Here is a 17208-nt window from a genome sequence, read left to right as displayed (position 1 = left end):
TCAGTGTTTAAGCAATCAAAAATTTGTCACATGATGTAACCAACCAGTCATAGGAAAGACATAATTAAGAGACGTAATGAATATTCATCCAAATCCATGCAATGTTAATTAATTAAAAACGTACCTCTAAACCAGTAACTTTTAATAATAAAAACAATACAGTATACCTCAAAAAATAGAAAAATGAAGATACCAGGAAATAATCATATATTATACTAAATCAGCAACAATTAAAAAAAAAATTCAATCAGTTAAAAACTTATTAAAACCTTTTAATAAGAATTATAAATGTATATTAAATATATAAAATCCTATAAAATATTAAAAAAACTGATTTATGATCTAACAGCTGTCAGCTTTAACACACACACTATTAATTGAAATATTGTCATTCAACCGTGATGGTTTGTCAGCATTTAAATTTAACTAAAACAAACCCAACTGCATCAACCAAATGAAACTGTAAAACTGTAAAATTCCCCAAAGCAGGCAGAAGACAGCTCGATATGCAGCTAAATCCAAAAACTTGATGAACCAGCAAGTAATTGTACCAAAAAACTTTATTATAGAGAAAGAAAGTTGGTGCTTTCATGGTAATACCATACTGCTTCTTCAGACAAACATGAATGGTGACAGAATAACTTGTATGCAAATGACATCATCATAAACAGCTTAACAGCCAATAAAACAGACATTCATGCAGCCACATTCTCAGTTTAAAGGCATATAAAGTAGATAATATTTACTAGCATAAAATCTAATAAAAGATAAAAAATAATAAAAACATCCCCATTAAGCCTGTATTAAGGAATAAACAGCTGTAGGGTGTTTATAGTTTGTTTACTTAATTATGAATATCTTTAATGTTTTATTTATTTGTGCTAATGTTTTTATTATTTTTTATCTTTTATTAGATTTTATGCTAGTAAATATCTACTTTATATGCCTTTAAGCTGAGAATGTGGCTGCATGAATGTCTGTTTTATTGTCTGTTAAGCTGTTTGAGATGATGTCATTTGCATATAAGTTATTCTGTCACCATTCATGTTTGTCTGAAGAAGCAGTATGGTATTACCGTGAAAGCGCTAACTTTCTTTCTCTGTAATAAAGTTTTTTGGTATGATTACTTGCTGGTTTATCAAGTTTTTGGATTTAGCTGCATATTGAGCTGTCTTCTGCCTGCTTTGGGGAATTTTACAGTTTTACAGTTTCGTTTGGTTGGTGCAGTTGGATTTGTTTTTGTTTACACAGTTTGCGGCTATGGTGGAAGACACTTCAGAATTGGGAAATAATTTTTTGAGTATTCAACAAAATCTTCTGTGCATGGGGGATTTGCGAATGGACACTGATCAGAATTGGGGAATTTTACAGATTTAAATTTAACTGCCATTGTAATTCTTTATGTTGCACAATGGTTTCCCATAAGCCACCCTGAGGGTTAATGGGAACCTGTTTTAGCAAATTTAAAGTAGTTATGATTCAGAAATGACCTAACATGTTTATAAAAAGCATTATTGTCATTGCACTTTCTAATATAAAATGCTCATTAATCCTTTTATGTAATAGTCTTTCAGTTTTACCAACATAAAATGCATCACAGTCACTACACAAACCAATATAAACCACCCTTTTAGACAAGCATTTAGCATTTTTAGATAACATGACAATTTTTTAAACTTGCTGGTTTGGCCCCTTTAACGTTTTCTGAAAAGATTTATCATTTTAGTTAATTAACCCCAGTGGATTTGGATAAAAATTGATAAATAATGTTAATTATTTTGATAATTTAATATATTAATATAGTAACTATATTAATTATAGCTTTGCTATGATTGTTTGGATATAACATCATGTGACAAAGTTTTGATTATGCAAACCTTGAATTTTTTGTGGGTATCTAATTCTGATGACGTCCGATCTTGTAAGGAAGAAAGTGCTTAATTTATTTTTGTTTCAACAGTAAAAATATTTAAATACTAAATTCACTGTTTTCCATTTGTGTAAATGGACTGTATGGTCAGAAGAGTCTTTTTTTTTTTTTTTTTTTTTTTTGGTTTAGATATGCAGTGTGTAATAATAACATATGCTAAATATAGTCCACTGTAATGTAGTCTGTACTGAGTGCTCTAATATTGCATACTTTTGCAGCTGATACTCATGCCTTACAGTTGAACTTGTTTTGAATATTCCTTTCTTTGTTTATTTCTCTAAAATTGATTTTGATTGGTTTTACTAGTTTTATACACTGCTCTGGGTTTGTGCTTGCTATTGTCATTCTTTTTTTTTTCTGTTTTCTTCTCATCTATTTACATATCTTTCTCTCTAAAATCACCCCACACATTCTGTTTCCCTGTTCTGGCTTTACATTTGTGTGATTATGGTGGTTCTATTTTTCTTCTTCTTTTTGAATTATTTCACCAAGGCAGTACTCACAAATGGTCATTTGGGATTAGTGTGCTACCCCAGTAATAAAATGAAAAATAAAAATAAAGTAAACTTTACTTTAGTTAGTGACATACAGTTTTTCTTTGTTCTGCAGTGTACCCTTCCCAGCTAAACATGAATTACTTCCTTTAGTTAGATATTGTAACACTGTATCAGGCAGTGAACCCCTTCATACAAAATCTATAGAGTCACATTCATCCACAATGTATCCCAATATATATATATATATATATATATATATATATATATATATATATACACATACACAAAAATGTTTTAGTGACTAATAAATGATGGCTTCCCCCACTCACTAGGTTGAATAAAATATGAGTTGCTTTAAACTGCCAACTTCACGCTTCTTAAGACCGAAGTGGAAAACTTCAAGACACCCATGCAGACGGACAATAGAGGTATGACTGCTGAATCCTACACAAATGTACTTTATAAGCACTTACACAAGTGCATGGATCATACTATCCCTAACAGAACCAAGATGATATCCTTCAAAAAAAGGAAGCCAATCTGGTGGTCCCCTGCCATAAATAAACTCTACAATAGAAGAAAGAAACTGTTGCAAAAAAGAGCAAAATCCCATGATTGGAAGAACTCCCTGGTCAGCCTCAGTAAGAAACTGAGATCCCTCATAAAATCCTCCAAAGCTAGTTATGAAAACAAAATCGCCACTGATTCTAAAGACAACCACAGAGCATTCTATTGCTATGTCAATAATCTCAATGGCAACACTCACATCTGCTCTAAGTTACAGCACAATGGCACTAAATATACAGAACCAACTGATATTACCAACATCCTGGCAGATAGGTTCAGGGCTATCTTTACCCACCCCCCCAAGGGCCCAGCTCTATACCCAAAGAATTTAAAGTTCCTGTAATCATGGCTGCACAAGTAAAAAACACACTCTCCAAAGCCAGGAACACAGCATCCATGGGACCTGACAACATCCCAGGCTGCATTCTACATGAACTACAGAATGAACTGGCACCCTACCTAAGCACCATGTTCAATCATAGTCTCACCTCAGGCTTTGTGCCCACTTAATGGCTCACAGCGACAGTTATCCCACTCCACAAAGGGGGAGCTACCATGCACCCTGGGAACTACTGCCCCATTAGCCTAATGAGCCTGGTCTGCAAGGCCATGGAATGTATCATCATGGAACTTATAAACAAAGACATTGGTAATTTCCAAACCCTGTACTCCACCCAGTTCGGGTTTGTAAAAGGCAGATCATGTCTCCTAAATCTGATTGACTTCTTTGAATCAGTCACCAAAGCCGTAGACTAGGGTAAGGTGGTTCACACAGCCTATCTAGATCTTGCCAAAGCTTTTGACACCATCCCCCATGCTGTAATTATAGATAAACTCACTAAACTAGGTATAAATCCCTATGTCACAAGATGGGTTGCCAACTGGCTCACTGACAGAAATCACACTGAAAAGTAGCAAACTCCAAATCCGACTTCAGACCAGTGACAAGTGGAGTACCACAGGGTTCAGTCCTAGGTCCTCTCCTGTTTGGTATCTACTTTTCTGATGTACAGGCTAACACAGAAGGTCTTTGGCTAATGAAGTTCACAGATGACTGCAAACTAGGAGCCATAACTGAAACCCCTAATGATGTGGACATCCTACAAAAGGGCCTCACTGAGACAGATGCCTGGTGTCAAAGCCATGGCCTTAAGCTCAATGCCAAAAAATGCATTGTCATCCCCTTTGGTAAAAATTCTGTACCCATGAGGTACCACATAGGTGGTAGTCTACTTAACACCAAAAGTGTGATGAGACCTTGGGAGACTGGTGGATAGTAGTCTCTCCTTTGATAATCACATCGCCACAGTAGTCAGGAAATCCTTCTATGTGGCATGTGGCACACTTCATCACAAAAGGTTTCTCATCCAGGAAAAGAGAGGTCATTGTTCCCCTCTACTCATCACTCATTAGACCCATTATAGAGTACAACGCCCCTTTTGGTATATACCTCACAAGACATCTACAACAACTGGAAATGCCATAGAAATACCTCACAAAGAGGATTACCGGCCTCAAAAGAATGCCCTATGCAGACTGTCTCAAAAAACTCCAGGTTTACTCTGTCACATATCGCCTACTCAGAGGAGATCTCTGCTTAGCATACAAAGCTATGTCAAACCCAGAGCTGTTGGACATGCTCCACTTAAAGAAATCCCAATCCCACCGAGCTACACGCTCTAGGGACCTAAACCTTGTCACCACAGCAAACAGAACATGCAGGAGGGATAGATTCCTGTCCCAGAGACTTCCCATCCTCTGGAACAAACTACCTATCTATATCAAACAAAGCTCCTCATTAGCACTTTTCAAGAAAAATCTTGATGACTGGATGGGAGATAGGAAATTCACCCCAGGGATCACTTCTGTGGCTCTGATCGACAGGGGCACAGGAAAATAATTTTCTTGGGTGGTAAAAGCCAGAGTACCTTTTGGCTAGGCTTGTATAGGCCCTTGAGCCGATAGCCTAGTACCTACCTATGAACCTATGCTGCCAGGATCTCTGATGTCTCGAAGACCCTTACAATCCTTTCACCTAACAAATATGATTGCAACATTGTGGTAATCATTTGGGAGAAAACAACTTTGGTTGCAAAACCCTGAAGGATTTGCAGAGGGACATGTCAGAACTCTCCATGCATGCCACAAATGGAGGTGACACTCTGGTCTTGAAAACATCCTTCATTCTTTCAAGAATGATGAATATGTGAAATGAAAAGATAATCTGATTCAACAAGTGTCACAGGTTAACTCAAAAACAAATGCCAGCAGTGCAGCTCGGAATATACACCAAAAAAAAAAAAAAACCCTTGTATATCTTTGGTAACTTTGTTGACAAAAAACACATGAATGGTTAGAAAAACATGTCAAATGCCTATATAGCGCATTGGTAGTCTTGCAATTTTTAATGTCCAAGCAGTATTCATATATACGATCTTTTAGTCTTTTCGATTTGAAAAATTTTGTGAGATAGTTATTAGGAAAGTGCTGTCTGAAAAATGTCAAACTGCATTGTTTAATTTAAATAATAGTGATAGAATTATTATTTGATGTGTGTGCAGATGCGAGTTTAAGACTTTTGAAACCAGATAAGGGGGGGGGGGGTGGCCTTGTGGTTATGGAAAGGGTTGATTATCTGAACAATATGAATCAGCTTTTGATGTCAGATACTTATGAAGAAGTGTGAATGAATGAAATTAATGTTGCATACTTAAAAACTGATCAAATGTTACAGGATATAGTGATGCGGGGCAGATTTCCAAAAAGGAATTTAAATTCATGTCTAACCCCAAAACAGTGGTAGTGCATATTTTTGGGATACCAAAAATTAATTCTGACCTTAATAATCCCCCTTTTCAGGCAGTTGTAGATGGAGCAAGTTTGAAAACATGTTTTATAGCAAAATGTTTAGATGCATGTTTAAAAGGTGGTTTAAATAAAATGGATGAGGTATGTAAAGATTCCTGTCAGTTTCTGAGGAAGGTGAATTGGGTTGATTTTGACCCTAGTTCTATTTTTTAACTATAGATGTTCATAACCTATTTTTGGTAATTTCTCATCAGGAAGGGCTAGAGTATTTTGAGAAACAAACAAACATTTTCAAATGAAAAGTTGGAGAATAGCAGCCATGAAACATTTAACAGAAGTGGTTTTGAAAAATAACTTTCAGCATTTTAAAGACCATTTTTTTAGACAAACAACAGGGGTAGTTATGGGGGCTGTTTGCATCCCATTGTTTGCAGATTATGTCATGGCTGAGTGGGAAGATCAGTATGTGTTCAATAGCCCTTATAAAAAGTATTGGGTCGTATATACCCGATTTTTGGACATCTTTTTTTTTGTGGAAGGATAGTCTTAGGAAACTAGAAGAATTTTTATATTGTATAAATAACCCAGCTAATTTTCTGACTTTTTCGTCATATTTTGATGGAGAAAAGATTCATTATTTGCACTTGGAAGTATCAAAGGATTATGAAAATGGAAAATTAATTTCCAACATTGATAAAAAACCCACATTCTCTAATACGTATTTGCACTTTGCTAGGTGACACCCAATTCACCAGAAAAAAGTCTGTAGTGTAGGGCCAGCTAGTAAGGTTAGCAAGGATGATATCGGTGATGGATATGTTTAAAAATTAATGTGAGGTGGTTTTATCCATGTTCATAAAGAGGGGCTGTCCTGTAGATTTCTTGGAAGAAATTATAAATGAAGTAGATAAGAAGAGGGGAATGGTTATTACCAACCCATTTTGCATAGTGGAATAATTATGGTGCAGGTTATAAAGGAAGACAATTTCATATTAAATAATAAGAGAACCCTTATTTTCATGTATCCTTTGGATAGTAAAGCCATTGTGAATGTGATTAACAAAAATTGGCAGGTATTTAAGGCATCCAAGTGTTAATGCAAAAATGGGAGAAAAAAAAGCTTATTGTATATAGGAATGATAAATCCCTTAAAAATTGTTAGAATGGGGGTGTAAGGGTATAGTAAAAGTAATAATATGAGAACAAAGAAATGTGGATGTTGCATGCAGTGCTCCTACATTCTTAGTGGTAATGCAATTGTTACTAGGGACATTACTTATAAAATTACGGGTTGATATAATTTTAACAGTGCTAATATTAGTGTATCTTGCTCAGTGTAAGCAGTATCCAGCATTTTATGTAGGGAAGACCTCAAGAAGACTAAGGGACCATACATATGAGAACTGCCTGGACATAAAAAATTGCAAGACTACCAATGCACTATCTAGGCATTTGACATGTTTTTCTAACCATTGTTTGTTTTTTTAATTAACAAGAGGTGGAAAAAGATCATGAAGCCAAAACCACAAATCCAAAAAAACACGATCGTGTCAGCGCACAAGGGTGAAAGTCCATAAAATGTTTATTAGATAGATTCCACAAGCGCTTTCACCCTAGCTCAGTTGTAGGGCTTTTTCAAGTGTAAAAACAATATTACTATTCAGTCAACCATCTTTAAATAACTTCATTTGTAAAAAGGCACCAAAATGAGTCATTCTGACTTAATTTAAAGTAAAAACACACGTTTAAAACTGTCAAGTTAAAAAACAAAGACAATCCCACATTGTCACAACAAGCAAACAAAGTTCAAACTAAATGAATGTCCAAACAAAGTTTTGAAAGGATAATGCACAATAACAGTTACAACTAGAAAGAAGTGCCATGGGCTTATGGTGATCTTAAATTGTTAAAAAAATCAACAAAAACACTCATTAAGTACAATCCACTTGTAGTGTTACTAAGTTTCTCAGTATTTATTTTTATAGGTCTTCCGCTTTTTTAATTAGGTAAGGTTTAATAGAAATATATTTGTTTAGTCCTGGGGGGGGGGGGGGGTGGCATTCAGTCTTATTTGCCAATAGGTCTCCCTACAGCATAGCCAATTCTCCCAGTCTCCCCCTTTAGGGTCAATAGGTACTTGTTCAAGAATCCCAAAACGAAAGCCTGTGTGTTTAGGCTCAATTTATAAATGCTTACTTAATGCATTATTAATATTTCCTTTTTTAATATTATACAAATGTTCATAAATTCGTTTGTTCAATGCCCTCTCTGATTTCCCTATGTAGAAACTTGAACAGTCTCTACACAGAGCTAAGTACGGAAGAAATTATAAAAGGTCGTGCAACTTAGTACCCCCCTATTTTGGGGAAACCATTGGAAACTGCAACAGGTGACGAAGTGTTTGTTGAACAAGCTTTCAAAAGGGCATTGGTTCTTCAACACAGTAATACAACAAGGGAAGTCAAGGATCTTATTCAGAGAAACTGGAAGATGTTAAAACATAATAAGGACTTGGTACACAAAGTAGGTGACAAACCTAACTTTGTTTCTAAAACAGGAACAAATCTGAAAAAGGTCTTTGAAAGTAACAACTATAGACATGCAATTATTTCAGACAAGGGAACAAGTAGGTGTGGTAGGTGTGGGTACTGTAAGTACATTTTGGATGAAGTACCCATCACCTTAAAAAACTATGGCAATAGTAGGATTTACTTAAAGAAGGGTAATTGTTACACTAAAGGTATTGTGTACTTAGCTCTGTGTAGCGACTGTTCAAGTTTCTATGTAGGGAAATCAGAGAGGGCATTGAACAAACGAATTTATGAACATTTGTATAATATTAAAAAAGAAACTATTAATAATGCATTAAGTAAGCATTTACAAATTTAGCCTAAACACACAGGCTTTCGTTTTGGGATTCTTGAGCAAGTACCTATTGACCCTAAAGGGGGAGACTGGGAGAATTAGCTATGCTGTAGGGAGACCTATTGGCAAATAAGACTGAATGCCACCCACACCCCAGGACTAAACAAATATATTTCTATTAAACCTTACCTAATTAAAAAAGCGGAAGGCCTATAAAAATAAATACTGAGAGACTTAGTAACACTACAAGTGGATTGTACTTAATGAGTGTTTTTGTTGATTTTTTTGAACAATTTAAAATCACCTTAAGCCCATGGCACTTATTTCTAGTTGTAACTGTTATTGTGCATTATCCCTTCAAAATTTTGGACATTCATTTAGTTTGAACTTTGTTTGCTTGTTGTGACAATGTGGGATTGTCTTTGTTTTGTAACTTGACAGTTTTAAACGTGTGTTTTTACTTTAAGTCAGAACGGCTCCTTTTGGCGCCTTTTTTCAAATGAAGTTATTTAAAGATGGTTGACTGAATAGTAATATTGTTTTTACACTTGAAAAAGCCCTACAATTGAGCTGGGATCAAAGCGCTTGTGGAATCTATCTAATAAACATTTTATGGACTTTCACCCTTGTGCTCTGACACGATCGTGTTTTTTTGGATTTGTTTTTTTAATTGTCAACAAAGTTACCAAAGATATACAAGGTAGAACAGCAGATGAATACTTGGATATGTGTGAATTAAAGTGGCAAATTAGACTTGATGCAGCTCATTATCCGGGCTTAAATTAAGCATTCTCTATTACATCAGTGTTAAAGTTGAAGCAACTTGATTTTAAATGATTTTATTGGTTCCTGTGGGGATGGGCGGCCACGGTGGTGCAGCGGTTAGCTTTGCCACCTCACAGCAAGAGGTTCTCCGGTTCGGTCCTTGGCTGGGGTGCCTTTGTGCAGAGTCTGCATGTCCTCCCTGTGGTCACATGGGTTTCCTCCGGGTGCTCTGGTTTCCTCTCACATCCCAAAGACATGCTGTAGGTGGATTGGACACCCTAAAATTGGCCCTAGGTGTGAGTGTGTGCGTGCATGTGAGTGCCTTCTGTGGAAGGTTGGGTGCCGGGCTGGCAACTCGACACTGTAAAACTCCACTGCCAATCATGAGTGGACAGGTGATCTGCTGTGGTGACCCCTAACCAGAAAAAAGCCGAAAGAAGAAGAATTGGTTCCTGTGGGGACCATGTGATTTTATTTGATTATTTAAAGCTGATGAAACTGTGTGTAATGGATTCTGAAGAAGTTCCTTTAGGAATGAAAGCACTTAGCTCTTGTTTCTTTTAATAAAAAAGTTTTTTTTTGGTGCATATTCTGAGCTGCACTGCTGGTATTTGTTTTTGACTTACTCATTTGTGGAATATTTGTACATCTGTAAGTGTCTTAGGTTGCTCGGCAATTATATGTTTTAACATGGGATGAGATGTAAGACCTACTTGCTTCAAAGAGATAGCTTGCACCTCCCTTTCTAAGGTTTCCGCATACTGACAGAAACATTTGCTGCTCCATAGTGTCTTTTTAGGCTAAGCCCATCTAATGGACATCCCAGCATCAATATCAAATCCAAAACAGGATCAGGTTAAGATGGTTATGCTCAGTGCCACAAGTCTCAAAAACAAACTGCCTAAACCTAAGGCTGTCATGCATTTAGATTGCACCCATGTCTTTGTAGTTACTGAAACATGATTTTAATGAATAGGAAGCACTTCCTGCATACCTAGGATTTGTGCCTACTGCACCTTCAGACTAAATGGCAGCTGTGCTTGAATTGTCTCTGTATTTGCCAGGGGACTATAGCTCTTCCTGATAGCTTCTCAGAAATCCACAAGCTTAACTAATTGAACTCTACATTATACTATACTAAACAGGACCCAAGAAGGAAAACTGCAGGTGCTATGAAAAAATTGCTCACGCATTGTATTATTGTACATTTGTGATGATTAGCAGTATAAAGTGCTTACATTTATTAAGGATATCAGAACTTATAAGAAATTTGGGATCCATGGCTAGGCTTAAAAAGGCCCTTGTGGTTGTTAGCCTAGTAAACAGCTATGAACCAACTATAAGCTTATAGCGTGTTAGAAAATAGTTCCTTGAAAACCCTGTAAGGTTCTTAAACATACTTGATGAACTCTCCATAAACAAAAATCCCATTAATTTGGAAGACATTAACTACTGTAATAGCTATAGATTCAGTGTAGGGTTATGCCCTAACATTCTTTGGTTTAATAAACATAAACTTCCTAGACCACATTGTTTATACACTAACCAGAGGGCATAATATTCTTGACCCAGTCCTTACTTGTATAACTTTTTCATGCACTATTCACCAAGTATCACCCATCCCACTTAAGTCATATTAAAAACTAGTGAATTTCATTTTCAAAAATCAATAAATTTTATGAAACCTGTATCGTAGAATTAAAAAAGAAAACATCAAATTTTATGATGAAGCTTTTTGTAGCATCAGCTCAAGTGTTTCTACAGCAGGTAAATTTACCAGAGATTTTTTTCTCATTTGGATAAATATGCAGAACTGGCAGGCACAACCAGACCAAAATATAATGAGAAGTTTAACAAACCATCTTAATAGCTCGCCTCCATAAATAAACGTTACAATAAAAAATAAAAATAATACTCTCTAAAGTGTACATCAGATCAAAACTCCCTTATCAAAAAATGCTATTAGGTCCACTAAAGTAGCCCATGAACTTAAATTGGCGTCTAACCTAAGGAAAATTACAAGTCCTTCTTTAGTTATATTGGGGGACAACACAATAATAACTGTCATGGTTGTGCTGCTAGATATTGACTCTGGACTATATCGAGCTGTCATGCTGTGCATCAGTCTACATTTCATGGTGTCCACAAAGTGCGTCAGTGCAATTTTGCCACCATTTCTATCTTGGTTTCAATCTGGCAAGTGACTATGGCTTCTAGAAAGGCTGGTATAAGAAGGATTCCTTCTTGGTCAGGAGGGACGTAAACATCTTTCTGCACCTGTTGCATTTGTACTACCAGGAGCACCTATAAAGGGACTCATAAGAGGACTCCCAGTACAAGGTAGTTGAGTGGCACTTTGTAGGCAGGGATGTGAGCAGTGTTACAGGTAAAGTGACCTTAACAGGTTATTACCCTGACTTCCTTTGTCAGTGGGAAGAAGACGGTAGGGACAGGGAGCCTGAATTCTGTAGTATGTATGACTAAATGACTTTTGCTTTTACATATGTACACCAAGTAGCATTAGTTGCTGAAAAACAAGACAACAGAAAAAAAATCATAGTATACCCAAGAACATCAACAAAGGAGATAGACAAAAACAGACTGACCTGCCTGAGGAGGCTAGCATGCCTGATCATGATATGTATAAAGTTTACTGTCTTAAATGTGCATGTATGCATCACCTGCTTTGCTATATAGCTGTGTAATACTTTATAATTAATTTCACCAGTGTTTGTACTTTTGTTTTGCTTTAAATTCATCATCTGTGCTTTGCTTCAACACTATCAGTACTTTATTTTAACTACGGCATTTCTCATAGTTTTGCTTTGCTTTATGTTTCATTAAATATGCACATGCAATGATGCTATCCTTCCTATTGTCAGGTAGTCCTGACAGAGCCTTCATATTGCGGAATAAATTGCTGTGCGTAGAATACTATACATAAGTGTAGGACTCTGCAGTGGTACCTTGCATGTTGGCATTATTCCATGCCTCAAACCTATTTGGCACTATGCAAATACCCCTTACTGCTCTTGTTAGCCTCACTTGCTCTGCTGTCTGGCTGGTCATTTTTCTGGTCATACCTGTGCCAGTTATACCTGACATACCCTAGATCTGAGAATGCTGGACTGCCGTGTAGTAATAAACATTGCATTTCATTTGTTAGGGCAAAGCACCACCTCATTGCTTTTGCATCGCTGCTCTTTTTCTGCTGGCATTTTGAAGCCTGTCATATATTACCTGTTTCTACGTTGTGCCACACATTCCCAGCTTTGACTATACAGTGCATGCTAGCTGACATAACCTCTTCAAGGCTGTTTCTGCTTGGCTTTGCTATACCTTGTTAGCATTCTGGTTGACGTCCATAAAACATGTCACTGCACTACACACTGGTGACATGGTACCTTCCATCTATACCTCCAAACTGTCCAGATTTTTGCCTCATATTTTTGGTCTGTTTTGCACAAAAGTTGTGGTGTTTTATCAAATTTTTGAAGACTGATGTCACTAAATAATGCCATTTGACTTTCACACTTCATATCCTTCAGAAAATGCAGGCAAAGGAAATACTGTTATTCTATCACCTTTCTAAGTTTATTACAGTAATATTTAAATATTTAAAGTCTGTCCCAGTTTTTGGGCCTTAGTCCTTTATTTTAGGCTTTGTGCAGATTTCTTGCGGTAAGAGGTTGAGAAGTAGGCTTCCATCATTTTCCACCCTGTAGTCCACACAGTTCCTTTAATAGGCATGCCCCATCTACTATACACATAGGTTGCCATTCTTCAGCTGACTGCATTTCTCCCCTTATTTCAAAAATGTCTACTCTAAGCTAGTGATAATTACTTTTGGTTTGTTTTTCCTCTCTGTTGTTTTCATCTTTTTAATTTTATGATTTTTTTATGTTGCTGTTTTCTTTATGTGACCCAGTGGTTTCTAGGGCAGCCTCTTTGCAGGTTCATGAAGGAGGTCATCCTACAAGGAACAACCTGGAGGGTTCTCTGCAGGTCTCTAATGCTACTTGAGGGTGTAGACTTCCTAATGGGGACTGTTTAAGTGGGAACCCATTAGGTCATTCTGTAGGAGGTAGATGGTCTTGTGATAGCTGTGGTGAGCTGGCAGATGGACAGCTTGACTAGTACACTGGAGTGCATTCATGTGCAACCTGCAGTGTCTGTGCCCAGCCATTACAGTGGTCACTGAGGAGATTGACTTCAATCAGGTTTATCAATATGCAGTTTGATAGATAGTCTTCATCCAACCCCCACCCTGTCTCTATTCAGTGTGTTCCCCCTGGTTCCTGCATCTCACTTCCGTCTCCAGTTTGCTTTTTACTCATCTCCATCAACAAGTGTTTTCCACCACAGTATGTGTCACCATGTCCTCTGCCTCACTTTGTGTGCTCCTATTGCCATCCTTATTTCATCCTTCATGCCCACACCTTCTCCATTATACCTTTCCCTTTTATTCTTCTTATGAAAAGGGCATTTGTCCCCCCCAAAAATACCCTTTCAGTCCCACTGCTCACCACTTTTTGCTTTCCTTGGTCTGACTTAATACTCGTTTTTTTTTTTTCTTTTCTTCCCCCTTTTTTACTGTCCTACTCTCCAATTTCCTTCTGTTTATAGTATAAAATGGGAAGGATCCTGCTGTATAGCTCATCTCTGAGCTCTTGTCTTTGCCCAACTTTTAAGGGGAGTGTTGATGAAGAGTGTGTGTGGACACATCACTGTAGGTAAGATACCTGTACACCAGCGGGCCAAGGTCATATGACCTACCATTGCACAGTCCACTTTTTGCATGAAGTGTACTATTTTTGCTAGCGGTGAGCCTCCATATGCAGATCTGGGGTTATCATACCTGTACTATGTTTAGCTACTTCATGTTTAATCATTATCTGACATTGCAATTCTAATCAAGCTATATTTCCCTATAAAGTCGCATTACCATTTTTCTGAATCCCAACCTGTGGGGTTAGCAGCATACATGCTAGATACAACATGTAAGTGACATAATATACTGTCATTTGACTGTTGCAGGTGTGCCTCTCATTGTTTATTTGTTTTAACACCTGTCTAGGTATTTTAAATGACTTTTAAAGAACAGTGTCATGCAGGTTTATTTTGTGATGATAAAAGTTCCTTTATACAAAATGATGTACATTTATGAAAACTGCATAAAATGTGAGGTTGTTAAAAAGTTGTTTTAATTTGACTTTTATACTTTTGATATCTTTTTTGTGCAATCCAAGTTATGAGAACACATAAGCTAATGTCATAATGATAGTATCACTTGGCTTTTATCAAAAGTATGTTTGGCATTTTTATTGTTGTCATCTTGTTTTTGTGAAAACATTGACAGTCTGTCTCTATATTTTTGTATGAAGTATTAGACATGTTTGCACACTTTTGAAATTATGTTGAATGACATCTCCAAATGTTAACAAAATGTCATTTTTCTCAGTATGAAGTCAGAGTACTTCAAATACAACAGTCAACAGCAAATAACTATTAATACACAGCTGAACATCTGTATGAGTTGAGTTATTAATATAACCTCACTGCATAGTTTTACCCCCTTTTCGGTCCAACTTGTGTCTGTTAAAAAAGGGATGTTCCATGAGAGCGCTGCACACTTCTTTTATCAAAAGGGACTTATCTTCTCAACTTGACACTTATGCATTTTCTTTGCTAGGCTTTGGAACATGTACCACTGCTGTGTCACTAAACAGGTGTTTCTTTAAATATGGCTGTCTGAAGCAACTGGTGTATCTACGTGATGGCACTCAATCTCCTGGTCCTGTATTCTGAGGGAGGGGATGATGCTGGCTGCTTTCCACTTAGCATTATGAGAAATCTATGCATAATCTTAGTGCTGCTGTCAGGTACTCAGACACAGTTGTCCATGACATACTGCTTGAAATGCTATACCCTCATGCGCTGTTGCTGGCATTTGTTCATGTTCAAATGGTATACATTACAGCTTCCTGGAGAAACTGTGTGACATTTTTTTTTCCTATTTTAATGATTACACTTTTTCCAAAGTTCAGTGACTCACATGGCAAATTTATTTATTTATTTACATTTGTGTACTGGGAAATTCCAACAGGACACAGGCCCGTTTTCAGTGGAGGCCTGGGGAGAAAACTCCACAGAACAATAAATGAGCTGCAGAGTACATGAAGAACAACTGACTATACATACAATGGCAAGTAATACATACTGCAGCAAACATTAGCTATACATACAATATGAAACATAGTTTGTTTGTTTGTGTCTTTCGGCTTTTCCCGGTTAGGGTTTGCCACAGTGGAACTCCGGTCCGCTAATGATTGGTAGTGGATTTTTACGTACCGGGTTACCAGCCCTGACGCACAACCTTCAACGAAGGCATGCCCCATTCACGTATGCCTCCACACAGAAGACGCTCTAGCTGAGAATCGAACGGGACAATGTCTTGCTATGAGGTGACAATGCTACCGCAGCACCAACATAGTAATGAACAGATATACCAATATCTAGCTAGAGGCTAAGAATAAAGGTAGGATGTATATAAATATAGTACTAAGCTCAAACAGATGCTGTTCTAAACTCATATACCTAAATCTTATATAAACATATTGCACTAAACCCAAGCAGATATAAAGCAGAAGCTCCACACGAATGTGGAACAAGCTAGAAGGGCCAATGGGATGGAAGTTAAAGATAGAGGTCAGTTGGATTTGTATTTGGAGTTGAGATGAAGTGGAGGTAGTTAAGCATGTTATAACAGGTCTGAGAGATTGAGTGAGAAGGGAAGGGGGAGGGTAAAGGGTGGGTCAGAGCCTGCAGAGGAAGGAATGCAATTTCTGCAAATAATAGAGTAAGGGCATGTAGTGGTGAAAAGGGGCTTTTTTATCTATCACTATTTTGTCTATGAAGTGGTGATATATTTTTTAGAAGTTAAGTATGTTTTCTTTGCTTTAGAAAGCTGTGTTAATGATCTTTAGTGCTTAGAACATGGAGATACAGAGCTAGGTCTGTACAATGTTAAATTAGCACACAGTCAGGCGCACGCTTCTGTGGGCAATGTCTCTGTGCAGATTGTAACTAAAACCTGCTGTTTTCCACCAATACTTGCTGTACCTTCCCACACACCACTGCTCATCACTCACCTCATCTTCCCACTGTCTACACATACTCCACCTTTACATCATGCCTTTCAAACCATAAGCATTACTCCTGACACCTATACTCTGCTTCTTTTACCTCCTCACTTCCTATCACACACATCTACCCCCACCCAACAAATTGTACTCTGCATCCAAATACTAAACCCCAGGCTCCTCTGCAAACTGGCCCTTCTATCCCAAACTATACCACTCCCCTTCCTAAAATAAAATGATCTCCCCCTCTCCCTACCACCTCTAAGGAGAAAAGAAAAATCTCCTCACTTAAAACAGTTACTCTACTTCAAACCAATACTTCTGTCAGGAGACATCCGTCCTAACCCAGGCCCCTCCCAACCTACCTTGAATAATCATCTTCTTGTACAAACATCTGCTAACCTCACCCCCTTAAAAAAGCAAGTATCTTTCTGCTCTGTCAGTCTCAGGAGTGTAGTAAATAAAGTTCAGGACTTCCATGCCTGGTTAGCTAACTATACCCCTGACATAGTCACCCTAACTGAAACCTCGCTGAAACCATATAATAAAGATAGTGAAATTACCTCACCTGGCTATAACATCCTACGACTTGACAGACAAAAGAAAGGAGGAGGAGTGGTAGCCATACTCTACC

Source organism: Protopterus annectens, chromosome 9.part0 (genome assembly GCF_019279795.1).
Source record: "Protopterus annectens isolate FY-2018-M chromosome 9.part0, PAN1.0, whole genome shotgun sequence".
NCBI lineage: Eukaryota > Metazoa > Chordata > Ceratodontiformes > Protopteridae > Protopterus > Protopterus annectens.
This window is presented reverse-complemented; position numbering follows the sequence as displayed.